Here is a 25,449-nt window from a genome sequence, read left to right as displayed (position 1 = left end):
TTCATCGGTTTCCGGGAAGTTGGAAAATGTCTCGGCGAATGGTTTGCCGCAAAAGACAAGCAGTTTTCTGACATTGTATTCATATCTTACCTGAAAGATAGGCAAAGTGAGTAGAAGCCGATGGCCAACATCTTGAATAAGCAAAACATGAATTTCCCTTGAAAATGACGTGTTATGCATAACCTAGTAGCTTTTAAGTTGTTCAGTCTTTCCGCACACTAATTGAAGGGGAACAAAAGTGGCCCCAGGCCTCTTAAGTTGAGAGTCAGGATTGGCGAACATGGAGCCCCTAGCAGAGTCCTCGCATTGCTTCCATTTACTTGTGCCATGCTCTTCGATTTCATCTATCCTATCCGACCTCCCTTGGTCACTTCTTGTCCTTTCCTGACACCGACGGAATTAGAGCATTCGAGGCCTAGTGAGTCCTTCATTTTCACGCCGTTCGTGGGCCTTGCCTTTCTTTGGCCGATACCTTCATTTCCAGAATTGTCGGATCTCTTATTTTTTTCCCTCTGATCAGTGTTAACCCTAGAAGTACCGAGTGTTTTTCCCTAAATGCCAGGCCATTCACTTATTTAAACACGCTTATAGTACAGAGAAACATTAGGCATGGAGCACACCATATTACTCATAAAACTTTATTTAACATGCTCATATAAGTGTGATATCATTGACTTATTTATCTAGAGAGTATAAGGCGATCAAAATTTTGGAAAATTAAATTTTTTGTTTTTCACATTTTCAAGTTCACCATTAACAATAAAAGCACTCATACCGAGCTCGATAGCTGCAGTCGCTTAAGTGCGGCCAGTATCCAGTAATCGGGAGATAGTGGGTTCGAGCCCCACTGTCGGCAGCCCTGAAGATGGTTTTCCGTGGTTTCCCATTTTCACACCAGGCAAATGCCGGGGCTGTACCTTAATTAAGGTGACGTCCGCTTCCTTCCATTTCCTAGGCCTTTCTTATCCCATCGTCGCCATAAGACGTATCTGTGTCGGTGCGACGTAAAGGAAAAGAGCACTCATTTTTAAGAATCATTACATACGAAGGACTCAAAATTTATTATAATTTTTAAATATATGAAGTTCTCAAAAGTAAATAAAGGAACAAAAACACAAAAGAATTAAAAGTTGCGAGCTGGGCAAAGTTCCATATGGCGCCGAGCACTATTCGGGTAATACTGCGAGAATTTTCCTCTCCAGCCCAGCCTCAGAGGTCTCCAGAAGTGCTGCACACCACAATTATACTTCAAAAGAAACAATATGAAAATAAACTTAATAATAGGTTGAAAAATAACGAGAAGAATTCACAGAAACAAACAGAAACAGCGAGCGCGAAGTTACTGTACATAACAAACGAGACGACAGGGTGATGAGACTTTATATCTACCTTGACCTTGACTAAGACATTAAAGGCAAGTGAGAAAAATGTGATGAAATACTTGAAGCTTTGTCTTCAATGTCATACTTGTTATAAAAGATAAATGATGTTATAGCTGATTAAGCGAAAGCGTGTACTATGTTTCGCGCATGCGACGTTTGGCAGTTCTAGGGTACATAGAGGATGGTTGCTCAGTTATACTTCCTCTTAACAAGTGTCATTTCAAAAATGAGGAAGTTAAGGTTAAAGTTTAAGAACTCGTATAAATCACCGAAAATTAACACAGAATGTGGAACATATGTTCATTACAGGCATAACATCCGTTATTCACTACAAAACAAATTACAATTGATATCTATGAGGGATGTAAGTAAAGTAGGGGCAATATTGGTAGATCGCACTATTTAATGAGCTACATTCCTTCACTGTGGTCACTCGCAAAGTCTATAACCTTTTGCCAAATGTTGTGAAGCTCTTGGGGACCATTGCCAAGGCATTCTCTGTTGGTGACAGCGGCGGAGCGTCCTACTGCGCAGAATACAGACGCCATGTAATGAAATCGGCAGCCTCGGAGAGGTTCCTTCAACTTCGGAAACAGGCCGAAGTCTATAGAAGCGGGACCACTCTCGATGTTAAGCCGATCTTGAGTAATTTGCGACCTTTACGGTGCAAATTCGCAGTCTCATTCCGACCGGCATGAAACGCCTTGACCTATCGGGAAACCTCCCTGTAAGATAATGCATTCTCGCCATAGGCTTCACGTAATCCTAGATAACTTTCCGATGCATTTTTACCACAGGCAACTTCGATTTTAACCCACGAACGCTGATCACCTTGTGAAAGCACGGTTAGCGCTGTGCCGCGTCCGGGGAGCCATCTGGTGACGAATAAACGCACCATTTTCACCTCTATTATAACGTCACTGCTTTCGTAATGTACAGGACGTACTGTAGAAAGCGCGCCAAGCCAATCAGCTGATCGACTGAGGCGAGCTAAGTGAATATTACAAGTTGTACTTGTGAATGTAATCCATAAGGATTGGGAGCATTCTCAGGATAATTGTGACCGTTGAGAGACAAAAATTTATATTTAAGTATATTGCATGTTTTTTCTTTAAATTTATCGCGTCAGGATTAACGCAAACAGCTGTTATTAAGATAATGAGTCCTCATAGTTTAGGTTAGGCATGGTATCTTCACGTGGTGAGTAATGCATTTTAAAGGGACGTAATACGTCTCGTGTAATTTATTCATTTAATTGTTATCGTATAACACGTTTTTGTGGAAATATAATGTGCTACAAATTTAACTACAGCGTGCGAAAGTTCGCATTTGCCAAAACGCTGAGAACTTGTGCGTACCACGGCGAAAATACAACTATACAAGTAATTAGACATTAATATTTTCATTTTCTTGGTATGGGGGCAGGTAACCTTTATGAAAAACGAAAATCCCAACCGAAAAAATACCTATTAAGAAGAATAAAGGTGTATGTTTCACTCATTTTCCAGAGGTGATCATGAGTTCTGCTTTTGACTTTCTTGTTTCACAGATTTACAGCAGACCGTTTTATTGTTGATACAGAACAAGTATAGAAGTGGACAGTAACCAATGGAACCTACATATGGTTATTTCTTGGGTTCGTAATGTTGAGTACGCGCTGCCTCTTCTCCCCAAAATTAATGCGAGTAAGAACCATTCCTCGCATTTTCCGTGAATGTGGGAAGTAACTAATAGATCTGGATGATCAGTGCATTAATATTTGGGAAAACATGGGCTATTTCTAAACAAAAAATGATTCAGATGTTTGTATAGAAGAAAGGGTCTCAAGAAAGTCTTCGAAAGATAGTGCCAGAAGTGTCAACAATAACAACAAAAAACAAGAAAGCTACGGTATTTATGGCCATCTAGAGGTATAGAAGTAAAATTCATTATTGCACTTTTGTTGTCTCCATATTTGTATTAATGCATAATAATTATCTGTTGGGTTCATTGACGAGTAAAACACTGAAGCTTTGACAGCGTAGATCGCACTTCAAACCTACTTCTCCTAATATTACATAGACCTGACTTACGAGTTATGATGCGATTATAGGTTTTAGTGATCTCACCTGTAATATTCATACAACTTGTGTAAATATTTCATAATTACAAAAGGTACAGACGCATCACGTCCTTGCATTACACGGGTCGGACGGAGGAAACAGTTCGCCTCTTTGTGTGACGTCATCGGAGGTACAGTACGGCCTGTACATCACGAAGGCAGTGATAACGTCTACATTTTAAAAGCTCATTGTTTAGGAAGCCTTTTTCGTGGACAGTTGAGATTTTCTTCTGATGATGCAGAGCACAGTTCTCTGCAAAACAAAGAATTTCACCTTATTTTCTTGACACGGCATAAGCCCAAAAGCCTATACAGCATCCTGTCTATAATTGGAGTCTTGTCGGGCTGAGTAGCTCGGACGATAGATGGCTGGCCTTCTGAGCCCAACTTGGCAGCTTCAATCCTGGCTCGGTCGGGTGGTGTTTGAAGGTGCTCAAATACATCAGCCTCGTATCGGTGCATGAATCATCAAATTATGACCTGCAAATACATCCTCCTACCACCTCTTCATCATTATTTCCCTCTTCCTTTCACAGATATTCTTCTTCTTTTCCCTCTTCTTTTTCTTCTTCTCACTAATCCTTCTCTTCACCTCTCATTGAAGGCGATATTTCGGTGTACTGTAGAAATGTATACATTTTCTAATCTTCCTTCTATGAAGTAGTTATAGTACTCATTCATATTTGTTTAATGTACTCTACGTACGATGTGTATTATATATATGATATGATTTTTCTTTTTTTCTTTTTATTAAGTGTGGTTATTTTTATTAATACTATTACTGTTTCTATTGTTAACATTATCATATTATAATCATCAGTAGTTATTATTAAGTGTTCTAGGTTAAGACTGGTTAAGTGTAGGAAAGGGAGCACTTCCCTAACTTTGTCTATATAAATAAAACATATTATTATTATTATTATTATTATTATTATTATTATGTAGAACAAAATTCCGGTACACCAGCGCCCACGAAAACCGTACAAGTTGTTAGTGTGAAGTAAACTCAATAAGAGTATCATATGAACAGCTTATTTCAGAAAGGGACCTGAGTCAGTCTTTTGTGGGTTTTGAGTTAACAAAATATTTGTGTTATCGTGTTATAGACACACATTTTAATGCGAAAAAGGACCCTGAGTCAAGGTTTCCTTAGAGTTATAATTTTCATGTAATTCAGAAAGGTATCTGAGTCATTGACTATGGGTTCGGCTCCATGGCTAAATGGTTAGCGTGCTGACCTTTGGTCACAGGGGTCCCGGGTTCGATTCCCGGCAGGGTCGAGAATTTTAACCATCATTGGTTAATTTCGCTGGCACGGTGGCTGGGTGTATGTGTCATCTTCATCATCATTTCATCCTCATTACGATGCGCAGGTCGCTTACGGGAGTCAAATCAAAAGATCTGCACATGGCGAGCCTAACATGCCCTCGGACACTCTTGGCACTAAAAGACATACGCCATTTCATTTTATTGACTAGGGTACTTTTCTGAAGAAAAACGTTGGTCATTGTTTCAGCTGTTGATCAGGTTGAAGTTGGCAACTTGGTAATGTTGCAGAAAAAAAAGGAGCAAATGAAGTTTCTTCATTTTTTATTGATTCCGGACTCTGTGACCGAACTTCATATTTTCTCTAACAATTGTCCTGATCACAAGAAGAACCATAGTTTGTCGAGAGTCATGCTGAATTTAACCGACAGTGATAGATTCAAAACAATCAAACAGTTCTTCCCACTGAGAGCACATTCATTTCTTCCATGTGACCGGAAGTTTAGTATATTCAAATGACCAGTAAAATGCTCCAGCAGGATTTACAACGTCAAGCAGCTTTGTGAATTGATGATTGGGACGGATAGTAGTCGAAACACACTTAACCCAGTGGCCAGTGCTCTACAAGAAAACCGTGTCCTCAATTGAAACAGCGGGGCGGGAGAGGGAAGACTTCAGTATACCCAAGTATCACTGTCTTGAAAATAATTCTGAAAGAAAAGCTGCCATTTTGGCATCAGAATACATTCGTACAGTGTGCTCAGGAGACAATCAGGGTTATTAGTACAACATATTCCTATTGTTGAAGGGAAGTGACGATAGTGTGAGTGTGCATGCCCAGTATTCGTGAATACCCAGCTCGGCGTCTAGCCATCAGGAAGGTTAAGATGAAATGAAATGAAATGAAATGTCGTATGGCTTTTAGTGCCGGGAATCCCAGGACGGGTTCGGCTCGCCAGGTGCAGGTCTTTATAGTTCACTCCCGTAGGCGACCTGCGCGTCGTGTTGAGGATGAAATGATGATGAAGACAACACGTAAACCCAGCCCCCGTGCCATTGGAATTAACCAATTAAGGTTAAAATCTCCGACCCGGCCGGGAATCGAACCCAGGACCCTACGAACCGAAGGCCAGTACGCTGACCGTTCAGCCAACGAGTCGGACGAAGGTTAAGATGGAGGTACGTTCCATATGACTTCAAAACTTTTTTGATGAAATAATGCTACTGCCTAAAGATCATATCAAATAAGTTCTGGAACTTGAAGTTACTTTTCCTGACGGTTCTTTTTTTGCTTTACGTCGCACCGACACAGATAGGTCTTATGGCGACGTTTTACTGAGGGTAGCAACTTGCTGATTTTTATATTAGTCTCGACAATTATTTATGTATTACAGATGAAAATTGTGTATTGAAGTACATATTCAAATGTGGTTTCTGTATTTCATTTTGTTTTGAGAATAAAAGTTAAAATTTAATAAAATAAACAACATGTATAATTTCAGTTCTTGCTTTTATTGCAGAAAGGGACCTCTCTCAGCAATTTAAAAAAAAATTCCCGGAAATAAACTGGCATTATTTTTGTTTAGAGAAGTTGAAATCGTCCGCCTCTGTGGTGTAGTGGTTAGCGTGATTAGCTGCCACCCCCGGAGGCCCCGGTTCGATTCCCGGCTCTGCCACGAAATTTCAAAAGTGGTATGAGGGCTGGAACGGGGTCCACTCAGCCTCGGGAGGTCAACTGAGTAGAGGTGGGTTCGATTCCCACCTCACCCATCCTGGAAGTGGTTTTCCGTGGTTTCCCACTTCTCCTCCAGGCGAATGCCGGGATGGTACCTAACATAAGGCCACGGCCGCTTCCTTCCCTCTTCCTTGCCTATCCCTTCCAATCTTCCCATCCCTCCAGAAGGCCCCTATTCAGCATAGCAGGTGAGGCCGCCTGGTCGAGGCACTGGTCATTCTCTCCAGTTGTATTCCCGACCAAGTGTCTGAAGCTCCAGGACACTGCCCTTGAGGCGGTAGAGGTGGGATCCCTCGCTGTGTCCGAGGGAAAAGCCGACCCTGGAGGGTAAACAGATGATGATGATGATGATGATGATGATGATGATGAAGTTGAAATCATGCATTAAATACGGGTAAACAATATGACAAAGGGATAACTTGTATAACCCAAAATTGCACATATTATTATGCTTTTGGTATTCTCTCAAAACTATAGAACAGTGAAGCCGACGCCGTGGTGTAGGGGTAGCGTGCTTGCCTCTTACCCGGAGGCCCCGGGTTCGATTATTGGACAGGTCAGGGATTTGTACCTGCATCTGAGGACTGGTTCGAGGTCCACTCAGCCTACGTGATTACAATTGAGGAGCTAGCTGACGGTGAGATAGCCACCCCGGCCTAGAAAGCCAAGATAACGGTCGAGAGGATCCGTCGTGCTGACTGCACGACACCTCGTAATCTGTAGGCCTTCAGGCTAAGCAGCGGTTGCTTGATAGGCCAAGGCCGTTCGGAGCTATTGCGCCATAAGTTGGTGTATAGCAAGAATGACTCAGGTCCCTTTTTGAAATAAGCTGTTTACTTAATGTTAATTGGAGTCTTACCATTACCTTATATGTCCTCTTCTTTACATCCTTACTACAATTCTTAAATACCCTCATAATTACACGAAGAGATATATAACCTTTATTTAAACATCGTTAATGCGATTACTCCAATGAACACGGAGAGTTGGGAGTGACTAAACGACTAAAAACAACAACAAGTTATAGTCATCTCCATTAGGTGCATTCACTCGATCAAAACGCGGAGGGTTTTTCCTCTTGGTAAAATTTGCAACATGATTTTTCACCCCGTTTAGCATCATACCGTTGTCTGTTGTACATCTTTCAACATTGTCCAGGTCTTTTTACAGTCATTCACAATCCTGTAACTCATTTATTTCTCTCTACTGTATTACATCATTCGCAAAAATGCCTTCTCTGTGATTCCACCTCTTTACTCATATCATTTATCGACTTCTCTGTTGCCTGCCTGATTTAAACGAAAGAACAAAAGATACGTAATTCAATCTACATGATGCAGGAAATATCTGTCGATCTAATAATGAACCATTCTTCACGTTTTTAACTTCATCAACAGAAAATCCATTAAAGCAATTACTTTGTATTTGCAGACAACAGTCGACACTCCTCGTCAGTAACAAAGCTCTGCTGCGCCTGTGGTCGTATTAATTCGTTCACCACTGCAGGCTCCTCCATTAGAACTTTTAATGCGATCAAAGGGAAATCTAGCGGTGACACACAAGGCAAGTGTAGTGTGTAATTCTACCGCAAACAATTAGTTCATCTACATGTTCTTGCTCTTTGATTCAATTACCATTTATCCGCCACCGACGTGCGAACGTAAGCGTCAATAATTTCAGAACACAAAGAAGCTGTTGTTAGATGAAGTACAGACGTTCGCATTCAATTGGTTGATAATTTTGGACAGTCAAAAATGAGACTGATGGTCGTACATTTTGTAAACAAAGTATCTCTTATTTTAGAAAATATCTCGGAAGGAGGGTTTGATTTATAATATGAAAGAAAGTGTTGCACGTTTTAATATTGAAAACATTTCTTAGCAGACAAGGTAAGGGTCCCCAACCTTGCAAAAACGTGCACTGTGCACGGTGAAAAAGACGACTTGGCTTGGTTGACCTGAGTGCAGACCCCCACTCCTCGATTTGGAGCAATAGAGCTTACTCTCTCTTCCCTCACGCCTGTCTCGCTTGCTCCGCCTGTCTCCCTCTGCCCCACTTGCGCCGTAGCGCTCCAAATCCGGGCTGAGTTGAGCCGAGTATAGACGAGTAGAGCCGAGCTTGGCCGAGTAGCCCAGAGACGAAGCGTTGATCCGAGCCATGCCGAGCAGCACCGATGCACAGTGCACGGAGCTCTTGCGCCTCGATCTGCACGCGTGAGATTTTGGGCGTTTGATAGGCCCTGGGCTAAAGAAACCCGGAATATTTTGAAATTGTGAGTCTTGGATATCTGTGTCAAACTCAAAAAGCAAATTTCAAACATCACTTCCGGACTAAGTGCATTTCCAGAAAGAAAAAAAAAGCATAAAATCGCTTGTTTCTTTACTTGTTTTCTTTTTGATTCAAATCCTAACCAAATGAAGTTATTCATATAGTATCTCTGATATGCGTTCCTTGGTTCATTACCCTCAGGCGCTTTTTGATTTTTTGAAAAATTTCCACTCCGAATGTAGTTATAAGGGCTTGAATGAAACTGTGTTTTGACTCGCATTAGTGCTCGTAGTGGTAGAAAAAGGCAAACTGCTAATCTAATCCAAACCAGATAACGATGATTAAGGGAAGGATTGTAATAAATTGTTAGAAATAAATAAAAAATATATTCTCATGCTTTATTAAATTTACCTAAAATTCGTAGCTCACATCCGTAGGATGTTTTCAACATTTTCTTGCGTGCCTGAAGGGATAGAACTGTGTATTTTTCTCTTGCGTGTGATTAATATTCTAAGCACCTTTTAATTTGCCCCGTTATGTGAACCCCACGTTTAGGATTCAGTTATGTAAATGTGTGGTAATATATTTTAATTATAATATTCAGTGTGGCTATTTCTAGCCTGGCGCAGCCTTTGTAACACAGACCCTCCAACGAAGGTGGGCGAGATCTGCCGTGCATTCGAAACTATGTATTGCTGTAGTGGAGAATAGTGTTGTGTGTGATTCAGGAGTTGCAGTACCAACACACAGTCACCGAGCCAAGTGAATTAACTACTTAAGGTTAAAATCGCCGACCTGGTCGGGAATCGAACTCGGGGCCCTCTGAACCGGATAGTACTACGCTGACCATTCAGCGAAGGATAGACAAATTCGTGTCCTCGTCCTAAGGTAGTGCAGTTCTTTCCAAGGTCAGCTTCATGAACCATTTTAACCACATACCATCCCTCCTGTCATTCTTAAATTTCTGCTGGCAGTAACGACAATCGTACCCGGGCCCCCAAGGCCGCCAGCTAATACCATTATCCGTTACGCTACGGAGGCGGAAAATGTGTGATATGCAGACTGTGAATACTCCGACTTTGCTGAAACCTCTTGTTTTGTACCTTAAAAACTTCAACGGCTACCTAGAAGGCAACGTTTTCTCTCTGAACAGCACCTTGAACTTAGAAGAAATTCACTACTAAAATGGTCACATTCTACGCTATATGTAATGCTATTTGTAGTGCTTAAATATTCATATTACCTGTTTTTTCTTCATGTATTTTGTTTCAGTAATCTGTGTTTTATTAGAACACATAGTTAATACATCGAAATTAGCACTTCTGCATTTTTAAGTCCATATTTCCTGTAGTGGCCCGTTGTACCTCACGCTAGTAACTACGAACAAAATATGAACGTAAGATTTTTAGGATTAATTGAAACAGTAATGCTATCTGGCGGAGGTGAATGCCAACAGAAGAGAAAGAGTGCACTTCAGTAAACAATGACCAGTTTGCGTAATGTGATTGTTGACTCGTTCCGAGAGCTCTCTTTGAACTTCTGTCTAGCGACTGACACTCAGGGGCCGTCATCGGCTATATTCGCTGTCACTCGGCTCAAAGTGCCGAACGCGTCGAGCCGTCACAAGTCCCGCTCGTCCCGTTCACCTTTGATTCTTTGAGAATCTTCGAGTGAAATTACTAATTAAGCTAGTGTATAATGTAATTCTAAAATAATCATGAATAACTTCGTGTGTCCAGTATGTTCTACCAGTACATCCGTTAATTATGGACAAGACTTTCTTTCCTTTCTGGTAGTGTATGCTTTCGCGAAGATCTCATTCTCTCAATCTGTTATCTGTAGCTAACGGTAGTCAGATGAAATTTGTTAAAATGCGGAATTATGTTTTCCTTTGAAAATGTTGGAGTGAAGTTATTGATTTAATTCTAAAGTAGTCATGAAAAACTTAGTGTGCTCAGTTTGTTCTACTATTATTATTTTATTATTGAATATCCAGTTACAGACCCTATTTTACAAGTAGCATATTAGGGCTATAGATAGTGAGAATAAGTTAATACATGACAGTTGCATTTAAAATGAAGATGACTTATAAATGAGGTGGAGAAACTTAACAAACACTTTATAACAGCATCTTCTCTGAAATACCACAGTGAGAGGTGCTTGGTATTTAATATTACACATGTTTAAGGGGGCTCATACACTGCTTAATTAGAAAATTATCGATTTTTTGTTTGTGGTCTCATCTGAAAGACATTTTCTTTCTGAACATATATATGAAGTTTTATTCAAAAATATTCATATTTAGCTGAGTTATCGCAGTTTTAATAATACTATGTGCTGTTCTGTCAGCTGAGTGGGCGTGGCATGACAAGCAGATATATTTTACAGTAATTTTTTCAGTGCATCCTTTTAATCTTATTGGACTAACAATGGCTGCTGTGTTCTGGTAACCACGGAGATGTTCTTTTAACCATGGAATAGAAGGCTGCTTTGTTAATTACTCCTTGGCGACGGGGTATTGTTATTTTTGATTTACCACTGGTGTTCTGTGATTTACCATCACATAGTTCTAAGTTGATTTGATTTTTTCTGTCTGTGCGATATTGGTTAATTATGAATAAGAAAGGGGGCGTAGCTCGTTATAAAAGAAGAACTTTTCAGGGTAATAGGTATTCAAAACGTCAGGGTGATGAAAATTCTCCCAACAGTTATGAAACACCTAAAAGTGCATCTGCTAGGAGTGCACGGGGTCAGCTTGACTGTGAAAGGGCGAGGTCAGCAGAAAAGCGTCTTTGTGAGTCCACTAAGGAGGCAAGCAGAACAAGGAGAAGGCTGAGACTCGAACAGCACAACAAAAACATCGAGAAGGAAGGCGCAACTTACTCTGCTGGAGCATTTTAATGAAGTATGAAAGCAGATTTTTTTTACTTTACTTTTAAAGCTGATTCCCCGAAAGTTGCTAATTTGGTTACAAAAAACATGATAACTGTCACATTTACCGCTCAAATTCCATGAAACTTTGCAAGCGCATTACCTTATACAGGTTCTAGAGGACGTACTAAGATAATTACAAAAAATCCGAAAATCAATGAAATATTGTAAGATGTATGAAGGAAAAATCAGAATTTTTACCTAACTGAAACTTAAAAATATGCAGAAATTTTAGTAATAGTCCCACACCATTCATACTAGTTTATCCCAGACTACATGTCGTTTGTTACTCAGAAAACAAAATTAAAATTAATATAATGAGTAGTTTTGCTGAAATCATGTTTTTGTGAGATATTATCATAAAAAACTGGATAATTTTTTCTTCGTAAATATTTTCATCATACTGCCAAAAAATTTAGTTTATGGACAGTAAACGCAATTAGAAGGTCTCCTTTGTTGGTTTACAAAATTTTATGCAGTTACATTGAAAAACAACCTAGATAGAGTGTTTTGAATCGTAACAATGCAGAGATGGATATGAGCGGTATATGAGCCCCCTTAAATGCATTAATAATTCATGTCTACTCCTGTCAAAAAATGGGAACTGTCATAAAGGATGAGGAACAGTTTGTGGCATTTCACAGGTAGATAGAATATTGATTTTAAACCTCTCGAAGTACGATCGTAACTTCCCATGTCCTGTCAGAAACTCAGTTATGTTATGTTCATGTTGCAATAACCTACTTTGTAGTCTGTCTTGAATATTTGGAAAAAACAAGTCCCTTGTTAGCCGCCGTTTGCGCTGGTGATCCACGTATCTTGTGTTACCCTCTATCAGTTCCTTTTTTCTTACAAGAGACACAGGGCACTTTTCATATATCAACAAAGCGTCAGAAAAAGTAGTGGCTGCTTTGGCAAGTTCATCAGCTCTCTCCGTCATGACCTCGGACCCATTTCGTGCAGGTATGTTTACTGTAGCCTAATATGCGTGATCTTATATCAACAGCTACCGGATGAAATATATTTTTCTTGGATTGCTTTCAAAGCTGACTGAGAATCACTCTATATTTGCGCAGCACAACTGTGTTTTTTTAATCCACATAACTTCCTGTTGTATAGCGCACAGTTCTGCTTGAAAGACTGAACATGAGGGAGATAGTCTAAATTTTTCAGCAAGTACCTCACTGTTATTTTGTAGCACTACAAAAGCACATCCTACAAACCACCCAACTTTTTCTTTGCTAATCCGGGATCCATCCGTATAAATATTGTAATGATGTTGTATTTTACACATTTATTGCAGCAGGTTATTGGTACATTTATTTCGATGACCTGGTGTCAATGCATTAGCTTGCAGCTCAGGAGTAATCCTTAAGATCCTATCAGGGTACAAAATAATTCTTTTTTGTTAATGTGAGCTCAGCTTTGGCAGTGGCTGGCAAATGTAGAGGTGGGATTCCTGCCACAACAAGGGCTGCTTCCGTGGGTATGGTACGGTATGCACTAGTAATTCAGAGTAGAAGACCTGTTCGAATTTGGCTTTAACCCACTTCCTTTTCAGTTCATTATGATAAGCAGATGCACCGTACAGTAACAGCGGTTCAACTGCTCTATGATACATTGTCTTTTATACTGTAGCTCTGGATTAAGACCCCATGTCGATCCGATATCAATAGTGAAGCCAGACAACTATTTGGTAGCTTTGGTAGACAGAGCGTTGAAGTAACAAATATCCTTTTAATTATAGAAAATTGAATCGTCATTTTAAAATGAAACATTCACTTGAAATAGAGATATTTAAACGTGACTTCTGCACCTACAATATTATATGGGCTTCCCTTATGACAATATGATGATATGAATATCCGTAAGTAGGTGTATGTGTTTCATAATGATATTAGCCACTTATTTTCTCTTTGGGATGTTAGAAATAGTGCATGTGAACCAAGTAGCATTAGGATCGATTGTAAACGCAATAGCATTGTGATCGTTCAATTCTGTTCAAAATACAATGAGTTCGAGGAAAGTGAAAATTCTTAGTTTTGAAAAGCTCAAGGAGAGGGAGGCTGTGGCTAAATATCCTGCCACGACGATAGTGCACGAAGTTAGCCGATGGCGGCTCCTGAGTTTCAGGCGCTAGAAAAACGGCTCTCCCTGAGGATTAGTGGTGCATTGTCGGCCTTCGGATCCCATGTTCATAGGTTCAAATCCGATAGCGGGCCATTTTCTACGTTATTCGCAGTTAGATTAGTGCGAGCTGGCTCTACCAACAGACAGTCGTTGGCAAACATAAATAATAAAAATGGAAGAAATGCGCTCCATGAGCGAACTGCGGAAATCAAACGAACATTGCCTCAAAGTATCGTCATAGGCTGATATCTGTCCCATTTGCGCTTAATGATATAATTGCTACAGTGGAAGTGCACATATGCATCCCTCCACCACGCTCTCTGCCTCCGTAATTCATAGGTTCGGACTAAGAAACTCAAACTGAACATTTCGGCGCATTATTCCCCACCTGTACCGTTCTGATTATACTGTGCGTCGGTATTTCACTGAGTGGGAACCTAAGGGTACACGCACACTTCGAGAAGATCGGGTCGACGCTTGTGTGACGAGCTGTGAGCACTGCACGGGCATCGTTGTACATCTTTCAGGGACATGTCACGGCAGTTACGGATATGCCTAGCAGAGTATTAACTGTCGTGATGTCATCCATTACGACTTGTGATTCTCCGGGTACGCTTGAATTTCTGCAGCATGTCAGCAAGTGGATTGGTGACGAGAGGTGCCCAGCAATGAGTCATGCATTGAGGGGCCAATTCCTAAGATTCTCGCTCTGCACTGGTGATGATTAGAGGAACCCTGACCGCGCGGTGGTGATACGACCAGCAAATCCTGCGACCGTGTGTGCGATCCTTTCGGATGCAACTCTACAACCCTATTTTCCAGCAGGGTATCTTTCTTATATCTTTCTGCTGTCAACATGCTTTCTTTGTCAGCAAGGTCTCCACACCTCTCACCCATCGAAAACGTCTGAGACTAGACTGGACGGCAACTACGGCAGATTTTGAGGACCAGTAGTGCCAGGTGCAGCAGAATCTTCTCCACGAGAGCATATCCGATACCTGTGTGCTGCCATGATCGATTACATCACCACCTTCTCCATGCTGCGAGTGGTCTAACACAGTATTAAGTGAATCGTGCAGGTGTTCGTTACTTTGCTATTAATGGTCGTTGTGTTAATTTCGTTATACTATCATAAGCCTGCCGGCCCCGTGGTGTAGGGGTAGCGTGCCTACATCTTAACCGGAGGCCCCGGGTTCGATCCCGGCCTGGTCAGGGATTTTTACTTGGCTGTAGTGCCATGGGGTTTGTTTGTCATAAGCCTATCTGTAACTACTTGAGTACACTTTCGATGGCACCTCCATGGCCAGCAATTTCTTGTTTTCTTCGTTTCATTTGCAAATGAGTGTAGCTGTAATTAAATAAGTTCAAAATTAAATTTCAATAAGTTTTGTCTGAAACATTTCTAAATAAAATGAAATGAAAATCCTATGCCTGTTTCCAGTCATTCGACCGGGTCAGGAATGGAATGAATGAAACCCCTATGCAGCGGTCAGGATAGGAATTGTGCCGGCTGCCGAAGCCTATCCCACTCCTCTGGTGCCATGATTAATGACTGACAGATGATATGAAATGATATTGGAGAGTGTCGCTGGAATGAAAGATGACGAGGAAAACCGGAGTGCCCGGAGGAAAAATCCAGCCAGTCTCTGCTTTGTCCATCACAAATCTCACATGGAAGGACCGGGATTTTAACCACGGAATCCAGCGATGAGAGGCTGGCGCGCTGCTGCCTGAGCCACGGAGGCTCACTTCTGAAGCATTTATAAATAAAGCCGATAAAGTTTAAGGTGTCATCAAAAACTAGGCTTGTTACCGCTTGTGCCATGTGGCCTATGAACATACTGGTACGTTTTGGAGAGAATTTTGTCTCAGTTACTGCGTATGTACGTCGCTTAAACAGTACGGAAGACCGCACAGTGCCTCCAACACTGACTACGAAGGTGACAGGCAGTAGACTGAGAATGAAGAAGCTAATGAGGTGCGCAGATCTCCAAGGCCGATAGCGTTCCTAGAATTAGGGATGTGAATAGTGAAGACCGTATTTAAGGGTTAACCATGGAATGTTTAATTTATTACTGTATGTCGTTAAATGGAAATTTTTGGTGAGAGGAAGGTGAATAAAGCAGAATATAAGATAACCGTGCGCGTAGTGGCTGCAGTCTAACAAGCCTCGTGGGGACCGCAAGTGCGCTACCAGTCTGACAAGGGGGCATTCCCTACTCGTCACCACCGATTTCGCCCAAATTTATAGAACATGCAGTGCTTGGCTAGAAATGAAAGTACCCGAAGTGGGAACTCCAGATGGCTAAGCGTATAGAAAATAAAAATGAAAATAAAAATATTGGCGTGGCTCTCGCACCGTATAAGCCACTTTACGTGAGCTCGCACGCCGAGCAGCAGTTGGTGTAGCGGTAAGAGCTTGGGCTACTAATTCGACGATCGGGGGTTCGACGCTCCGGGTGGAAAATATTTTTGTCAATCTTTATATCATACAATTATTTTAATTGATTTTATTTATTTATTTATTTATTTATTTATTTATTTATTTATTTATTTATATGCAAAATACATATATGGCGCCATTTTTTTAATGAGCGCACAAATGCAGAAAATTTGGAGTGTCGAAATTTCCCGACGTGTTCAAACAGAAATTCTTCTGTTTTCTCCTTTATTATCTATCTCCCCTCCTTGTGGAATGTGCCATGTACGTGAAAACCGTTTCGCTGTAAGACTCGTTTTCACCTCACAAGTGAAGGTTGCTCCTGGCGGCTGTACACAAACAATACATTCTTGGCGCAGGTCTCACAATGAAATCCCAACATTTTACCTTTTCTATGCCTTTTGCGTATAAATCATCATCATCATCATCATCATCATCATCATCATCATCATCATCTGTTTACCCTCCAGGTTCGGCTTTTCCCTCAGACTCAGCGAGGGATCCCACCTCTACCGCCTCAAGGGCAGTGTCCTGGAGCTTCAGACTCTTGGTCGGGGGATACAACTGGGGAGAATGACCAGCACCTCGCCCAGGTGGCCTCACATGCTATGCTGAACAGGGGCCTTGTGGAGGGATGGGAAGATTGGAAGGGATAGACAAGGAAGAGGGAAAGAAGCGGCCGTGGCCTTAAGTTAGGTACCATCCCGGCATTCGCCTGGAGGAGAAGTGGGAAACCACGGAAAACCACTTCGAGGATGGCTGAGGTGGGAATCGAACCCACCTCTACTCAGTTGACCTCCCGAGGCTGAGTGGACCCCGTTCAGCCCTCGTACCACTTTTCAAATTTTCGTGGCAGAGCCGGGAATCGAACCCGGATCTCCGGGGGTGGCAGCTAATCATGCTAACCACTACACCACAGAGGCGGACTTGCGTATAAATAAATAATTAAAATGAATTATTCACCTCTTTGCTTCATTGGAAAATGAATAATATAAAAGTTGACAGATAAAACAGTCTCCACACGGGGAGTCGAACCCACGCCCATCGAATTACTAGTCCAAGCTCTTACCTGTACGCCAACAACTGCCCAGCGTGCGCACTAACGTAAGTGGCTTATACGGTGCGAGAGCCGCGTCAACATTTTTATTTTTATTTTCTATCCGCTTGGCCATCTGGAGTTCCCACTTCCGGTACTTTCATTTCTAGCCAAGCCCTGCATATTCTATATATATGAGGGCAATCGGTGGTGACGAGTAGGGAATACCCCCTTGTGAGCTAAACAGCCGCTGCAATAACACAACAGAAAGCTCTGGTCAGGAAGAGGTATTTATGGGCATTGACTTTTTAATATCGATTTTAGCGGAGATTGTTTTATAATCTTGGAGGAGATTATGGAAATTGTGGAAAATTAATTAATTTGAAGCTCTGGTACTAATTCTATATGAATATATCACTCCACTAAAGTATATCCATAATTGATATTAAAGGTTCATTGCATACAGGAATGCGGTATGGTCAAACGTATAACTTTATGTTTTAACAATACGAATATTATGGTCCGCCTCTGTGGTGTAGTCGTTAGCGTGATTAGCTGCCACCCCCAGAGGTCCGGGTTCGATTCCCGGCTCTGCCACGAAATTTGAAAAGTGGTACGAGGGCTGGAACGGGGTCCACTCAGCCTTGGGAGGTCAACTGAGTAGAGGTGGGTTCGATTCCCACCTCAGCCATCCTGGAAGTGGTTTTCCGTGGTTTCCCACTTCTCCTCCAGGCAAATGCCGGGATGGTACCTAACTGAAGGCCACGGCCGCTTCCTTCCCTCTTCCTTGCCTGTCCCATCCAATCTTCCCATCCTTCCACTAGGCCCCTGTTCAGCATAGCAGGTGAGGCCGGCTGGGCGAGTTACTGGTCATTCTCCCCATTTGTATCCCCGACCCAAAGTCTGACACTCCAGGACACTGTCCTTGAGGCGGTAGAGGTGGGATCCCTCGCTGAGTCCGAGGGAAAAACCGACCCTGGAGGGTAAACAGATTACGAACGAACGAACGAACGAACGAATATTATGACGTAGGGCTTAAAAGACATAAACCTAAAAATATCCAAAAAGGACCTATAAACTGGCAAAGCAACGAAGGAATGCTATCTAAATTCAATCATAATTTTAGTTTCAATTACATATTCAATAAGGGAATAGCCTATAATGTATAAAAATGTAAAATTCGGGTGGTGGCCTTCTGACCCCAATCTGGCAGGTTCGATCCCGGCTCAGTCTGGAGGTATTTGAAGGTGCTCAAATTCGTCAGCATCGTGTCGATAGATTTACTGACACGTGAAAGAACTTCTGCGGGACTAAATTCCGTCTCCGAAAACCAAAAGGTACAAGGTAGTTAGTGTGACGTAAAACCAATAACGTAAATATAAGGAGCCGGGTATATTTACTTGCAGTCTCTCAAGTCAGCTTCGGAATTTAACTAAGGACAACCAGGAAATAATTAAAGCTCTTCAAAGGTAAAGACTTACAGTCCGTGTGTTTTAACAGAGTTTACTCCCACTGTGCTCAGGGACTTCGAAGGGAAGATGAATGGAGCCTGTTACGTATTGTTTGACATAAATTATTACCGCTGCTGTACGTTCTCTTGGGAAGTGCGGTAGTTCTGGTCACGTATGGGACGCCAAATGGCTGCAGTAAAAGTCGATAAAGGAACGTAGCCTTTACCTGGTGCGGGCTATCGGAAAGGTCATACAACAGATAGTCTCCAGCCACACTTCTTGTACTCGACAATATAAAGTTTTTCTTCTCTTATTACAAGGGGAGTCGCATAGACAGAGAGCCAAACTCATCCTGTATTTACAAATTAATGTTTTCTTTATAATCTATAAATGTATCTTGTAATTACCAAAAATATAAATTAATTCAGAAATCTCATCGTGACTGTTTATATGCCCCAGCCTCGAATCGTACCGGCGGCTCTCTGAAACATTGCCAGTATGCTGAACATTCAGCTCAGGAGAAGAACAAAAACTTTTCTTAAGGTTATCCCAGTCACTTCTTCGGTTGCTGAAGCCACCCAAATTCATTTTGTCTTCAGTCGGGATTTAATGATGCCTTCCTGACCGTGTACTAACGTCATTCCGCGACATCTCCCCACTGACATCCTTGGACATACCGCCTCCTCGAGCAGCTAGTTTTCTTATTTCCAAGCCATTCCAGCCAAAATTTTGCAACATTTTACTGGCACTACTCTTTCATGGTAAATCCCCCAGAGTCGGGCTGGGTAGCTCAGACGGTAGAGGGCTGGCCTTCTGACTCTAAGCTGGCAGGTTGGAACCTAGCTCTGTGCGATGGTATTTGAAGGTGCTCAAATACGCCAGGCTCGTGTCGGCAGATTTACTAGCACGTAAAACTATTATTGTTATTATTATTATTATTGTTCCGGGGTTTCTGTGGAGCACAGAGATGTAAGAAAGTGAGGGCATGAATGGTTGGACAGAGAAGAGATCAATTCTTAATTTAAAACTCTAAAATATGAAATATTTATCTATTTTTATTTTCAAAAATAACAAATTACAGTTGAATAGACATGAAGTGATCTCTACAGCTGTAGAAACAAGAATTGTTTGAAAGCTAAGAGTAATCAGGTACAATAAACAGGTGAGTTAGGTACCTCAAACGTTACACTGTTACCAAGAGCACTACTTCTCCATTCAGTTACAAGTAAGGAGACGAGGCTCCAAAATTTACAACATTAGAAAAAGCGTCCTTGCTCCACACAATTACCCCGGAGACTATTCTCCTTAATTTACAAGATTCAAACCTCTAAAAGGCAGAGTTTAACTTTTATATTAGGTCAACCTCCTCTGCGAACCATGTGACCTTGCCGCGGTGGGGAGGCTTGCGTGTCCCAATGATGCAGATAGCCGAGCCGCAGGTGCAACCATATCGGATGGGTATCTGTTGAGAGACCAGACTAACGAATGGTTCATCGAAAGGGGGGTAGCAGCCTTTCGGTAGTTGCAAGGGCGGCAGTCTAGATGATTGACTGATACGGCCTTGTAATAATACTCAACATGGCTTAGCTGTGTTGATACTGCTACACGGCTGAAAGCAACGGGAAACTACAGCCGTAACTACCTCCCGAGGACATGCAGCTCTCTCTGTATGAATGATGTACTGATGATGGCTTCCTCCCGGGTAAAATATTCCGGAGGTAAACTAGTCCCCCATTCGGATCTCCGGGTGGGGACTACACGAGAGGGGGCAATCATCAGGAAGATGGATACTGACATTCTGCGAGTTGGAGCGTGGAATGTTAGAAGTTTGAATCGTTGTGGAAGGTTAGAGAATCTGAAAAGGGAGATGGATAGGCTAAAGTTAGATGTAGTTGGTATAAGTGAAGTACGTTGGCAGGAAGAACAGGATTTTTGGTCAGGCGACTACCGAATCATCAACACGAAATCAAACAGGGGAAATGCAGGAGTTGGTTTTATAATGAATAAGAAAATAGGGCAGCGGATAAGCTACTACGACCAACATAGTGAAAGAATTATTGTCGTCAAGATAGACACCAAACCAATGCCCACCACAATAGTGCAGGTCTATATGCCTACTAGTTCAGCGGATGAGGAAGAAATTGAAAGAATATATGAGGAGATAGAAGATTTAATACAATATGTAAAAGGTGACGAGAATCTAATTGTGATCGGAGACTGGAATGCAGTGGTAGGCCAAGGAAGAGAAGGTAGTACAGTAGGAGAATTTGGATTGGGACAAAGGAACGAAAGAGGAAGTCGGCTGGTTGAATTCTGCGCTGATCATAATTTAGTCCTTGCCAATACTTGGTTCAAACACCACAAACGACGGCTGTATACGTGGACGAGACCTGGAGACACTGGAAGGTATCAAATAGACTTCATTATGATTAGGCAGAGATTCAGAAACCAGGTGTTGGATTGCAAAACTTTCCCAGGAGCAGACGTGGACTCTGACCACAACTTGCTGGTCATGAAATGCCATCTGAAGTTGAAGAAATTGAAGAAAGGAAAGAGTGCAAAAAGATGGGATCTAGACAAGTTGAAAGAAAAGAGTGTGAGGGATTGTTTCAAGGAATATGTGACACAAGGGCTAAATGAAAAGGCTGAAGGAAACCCAATAGAGGAACTGTGGAGAGTTATGAAAAATGAAGTCAGTAGGGCTGCTGAAGAAATGTTAGGAAGGAAGAAAAGATCAACTAAGAATAAGTGGATAACTCAGGAGATACTTGACCTGATTGATGAACGACGAAAATACAAGAATGCTAGAAATGAAGAGGGCAGAAAAGAATACAGGCGATTAAAGAATGAAGTGGATGGAAAGTGCAAGGTAGCTAAGGAAGAATGGCTGAAGGAGAAGTGCAAGGATGTCGAAGGCTGTATGGTCCTGGGAAAGGTAGATGCTGCATACAGGAAAATCAAGGAAACCTTTGGAGAAAGGAAATCTAGGTGCATGAATATTAAGAGCTCAGATGGAAAGCCACTTCTAGGGAAAGAAGACAAAGCAGAAAGATGGCAGGAGCATATCCAACAGTTGTATCAAGGTAACAATGTAGATAATTTGGTTCTGGAACATGAAGAGGCTGTTGATGCTGATGAAATGGGAGACCCAATTTTGAGGCCAGAGTTTGACAGAGCTGTGAGTGACCTAAATAGGAACAAGGCACCTGGAATTGATGATATTCCCTCTGAATTACTGACTGCCTCAGGAGAAACCAGCATGGTAAGGTTATTTCATTTAGTGTGCAGGATGTATGAGACAGGAGAAGTCCCATCCGATTTTCGGCAGAATGTTGTTATACCTATTCCCAAGAAAGCTGGTGCTGACAGGTGTGAAAACTACCGCACCATTAGTTTAGTATCTCATGCCTGCAAAATTTTAACACGTATTATTTACAGAAGAATGGAAAAACAAGTTGAAGCTGAGTTGGGAGAAGATCAATTTGGCTTCAGAAGAAATGTAGGAACACGTGAAGCAATCCTGACTTTACGTCTGATCTTAGAGGATCGAATCAAGAAGGACAAGCCCACGTACATGGCATTCGTAGATCTAGAAAAGGCATTCGATAATGTTCATTGGAACAAGCTATTTATGATTCTGAAGATGATAGGGATCAGATACCCAGAACGAAGAAGTATCTACAACCTGTATAAAAATCTGTCTGCAGTGATAAGAATCGAGGGCTTTGAAAAAGAAACAGCAATCCAGAAAGGAGTGAGGCAAGGCTGCAGTTTGTCCCCTCTCCTTTTCAATGTTTACATAGAACAGGCGGTAAAGGAAATCAAAGAGAAATTTGGAAAGGGAATCACAGTCCAAGGAGAGGAAATCAAAACCTTGAGATTTGCCGATGATATTGTTATTCTATCTGAGACTGCAGAAGATCTTGAGAAGTTGCAGAATGGTATGGATGAAGTTTTGGGTAAGGAGTACAAGATGGAAATAAATAAGTCGAAAACAAAAGTAATGGAGTGCAGTCGAATGAAGGCAGGTGATGTAGGAAATATTAGATTAGGAAACGAAGTCTTAAAGGAAGTAGATGAATATTGTTACTTGGGTAGTAAAATAACTAACGATGGCAGAAGTAAGGAGGACATAAAATGCAGACTAGCACAAGCAAGGAAGGGCTTTCTTAAGAAGAGAAATTTGCTCACTTCAAACATTGATATCGGAATTAGAAAGATGTTTTTGAAGACTTTTGTGTGGAGCGTGGCATTGTATGGAAGTGAAATATGGACGATAACTAGCTCAGAAAGAAAGAAAGAGAAAAGCTTTTGAAATGTGGTGTTACAGAAGAATGCTGAAGGTGAGATGGACTGATCGAATCACGAATGAAGAGATACTGAATCGAATTGGTGAGAGGAGATCGATTTGGCTAAATTTGACGAGAAGAAGAGATAGAATGATAGGACACATCTTAAGACACCCAGGACTTGTTCAGTTGGTTTTTGAAGGAAGTGTAGGTGGTAAGAACGGTAGGGGTAGACCAAGGTATGAATATGACAAACAGATTAGAGCAGATGTAGGATGCAATAGTTACGTAGAAATGAAAAGGTTAGCACAGGATAGGGTGGCATGGAGAGCTGCATCAAACCAGTCTATGGACTGATGACTCAACACATTAGGTCAAATAAAACCAGTTTCCACTGTCTTATTGGCTCGACAGTCTAAGTTACATTTAAATAAGAATAGTGAAACATTAATAGAGGCAGTAAGTGCCTGTTCTACTGTACTTGGTTTTAGTGAAAAAAAGAATGGATTTAATATGACGGCCGTAAACCAAAATGTTAGTAGGCAAACACTTGCACTCCTTTGAAGTTTACTTGAAAATTCTCAAAGGCCTATGTTGGCTTATGGCCCGAAGTTACAGAGGCTAAGCTTATACCACGGATGTGACTAGGTGGAGAAAAAATTTAAATTACGAAAGTAAAAGATAAATGTTCGAAGTTTACGCAATCATAGTCACCACAATACCAAGTTGAATAGGAATTAAAAAAGGGTTCACATACTTTATTCCCTAAGTTAGACTAAGGTCTTTAGACTTGTTTGAAAATTTACACTGAAAGATTGATTTTTACATTAAGAAATAATTTTGGAACCTTCCTCTCAAGTTAGCTTTCTGAGACTATTACATGGTTAGAAGATGTCTGCCATTATCTTGAGCTGGTGGGCCTTCCGGAGATGGGCATGTCCAGTCTCCTGCCTCCTCAACCACACTCTAAACCTCTTGACTGAAGCGATCGAATGACAACATGGCCCAAAAGGTTCCAGTTTTTATAGCTTAGAGGAAGAATCCAGAACTCTCTGGGCCGAAGCCTTGCACACACCCACAATTTTGATTGGTTACAAAATTGAATACCGAAATTTCTGATCGATGGAAAATTTACACGTAGAAGGAAGGGATAGCAGTACTAGTAACCTAAGAACACAGAAAAGAATATACAGCATTTCAGTGCTAAAAACCTCGTAATTACAAATTTCTTTGAAAATTAATTTTTTTATCTTCCCACCGAAAGAGGGCACCTAAGTCAACAGTACACACGTCTGAAGATAAACGTTCAAACTTCTTCCACTACACAGTTTGAAGTACAAGTTACAAAATGGCCTTCTAAAAGGCGCTCATTTTAAAAGAACGGAGTTGGTGTATCTCCGGTACAATTATTCTTATTCTTGTTAATATTGCTATTGTTGTTTTGATTGTTTATTTGTTTGTCCAAACCTTGTCTGTTTCTGTTAGGGGTCGGGTATGAGGTGAGATGAACCCGTCATGGCTGGTTTTTATGACCAGATGCTCTCCCGGATGTCAGATGAAATGAACGTTGTAATATTTGACTGTAAGGAGAGGGTGAAACCCGATGCCGGCACATAGCCTACTCATGTCGAATAAAACCAAGGAGTCTGCTCACCACGAATCACCATCAACAGCGTCATATGCCCTCATTTCATAAGAGCAATTTGGAGAGGTCTGGAATTTCATCCAGGCTTTTGGCACGCAATCTAGTGATTATAAATTGTATGTCACCGCTTCCCATACCCTGCCGGGCAACATTCTGATGGTACAAATATTTTCGACCAACGGGACTCGAACCGGCTACCCACGGTATTAGACCGTTTGGACTTCAACGCCTTAACGATCATGAACTCCAGGGGGAATTGGTCAGAGGAGCGCAGGAAAGAATTCAGCGAGAAAATGAAGGAATTCTGGGCCAACAGGAAGGCTCAAGAGGCCACTAAGAACACAATCAAGTATGCTAAAAGGGGCAGACGACGACAAAAACACAGCTAGAACACAAGCACCGTGGTCCACAGATGGCCTAAACGCAAATATAATAATAATAATAATAATAATAATAATAATAATAATAATAATAATAATAATAATGATAATAATGACCTCCCGAGGCTGAGTGGACCCCTTTCCAGCCCTCGTACCACTTTTCAAATTTTGTGGCAGAGCCGAGAATCGAACCCGGACCTCCGGGGGTGGCAGCTAATCACGCTAACCACTACACCATAGAGGCGGACGATTTAAAATATTACGTAACAATATTAATCAACAGGTGACCAGGCCCAACATATACTTTTTTTTTTTTTTTTTTTTTTTTTACGATCTGCTTAACGTCGTACCGACACACACCCAGGTCTTATAGCGATGATGGGCTAGGAGTGGGA

General features: G+C 41.5%; 1 protein-coding gene across 1 annotated transcript in view; it reads left to right on the top strand.

Annotated features, from left to right (window-relative positions):
• The window catches only part of LOC136877672 (uncharacterized), an 814,069-nt gene that overhangs the window by 240,233 nt on the left and 548,387 nt on the right, over window positions 1-25,449 (top strand). The window lies entirely within an intron of this gene.

Source organism: Anabrus simplex, chromosome 7 (assembly GCF_040414725.1).
Source record: "Anabrus simplex isolate iqAnaSimp1 chromosome 7, ASM4041472v1, whole genome shotgun sequence".
Classification (NCBI taxonomy): Eukaryota; Metazoa; Arthropoda; class Insecta; order Orthoptera; family Tettigoniidae; genus Anabrus; species Anabrus simplex.
Note: the sequence above shows the minus strand (reverse complement) of the source record. Positions and strands in the feature narration are given on the sequence as shown.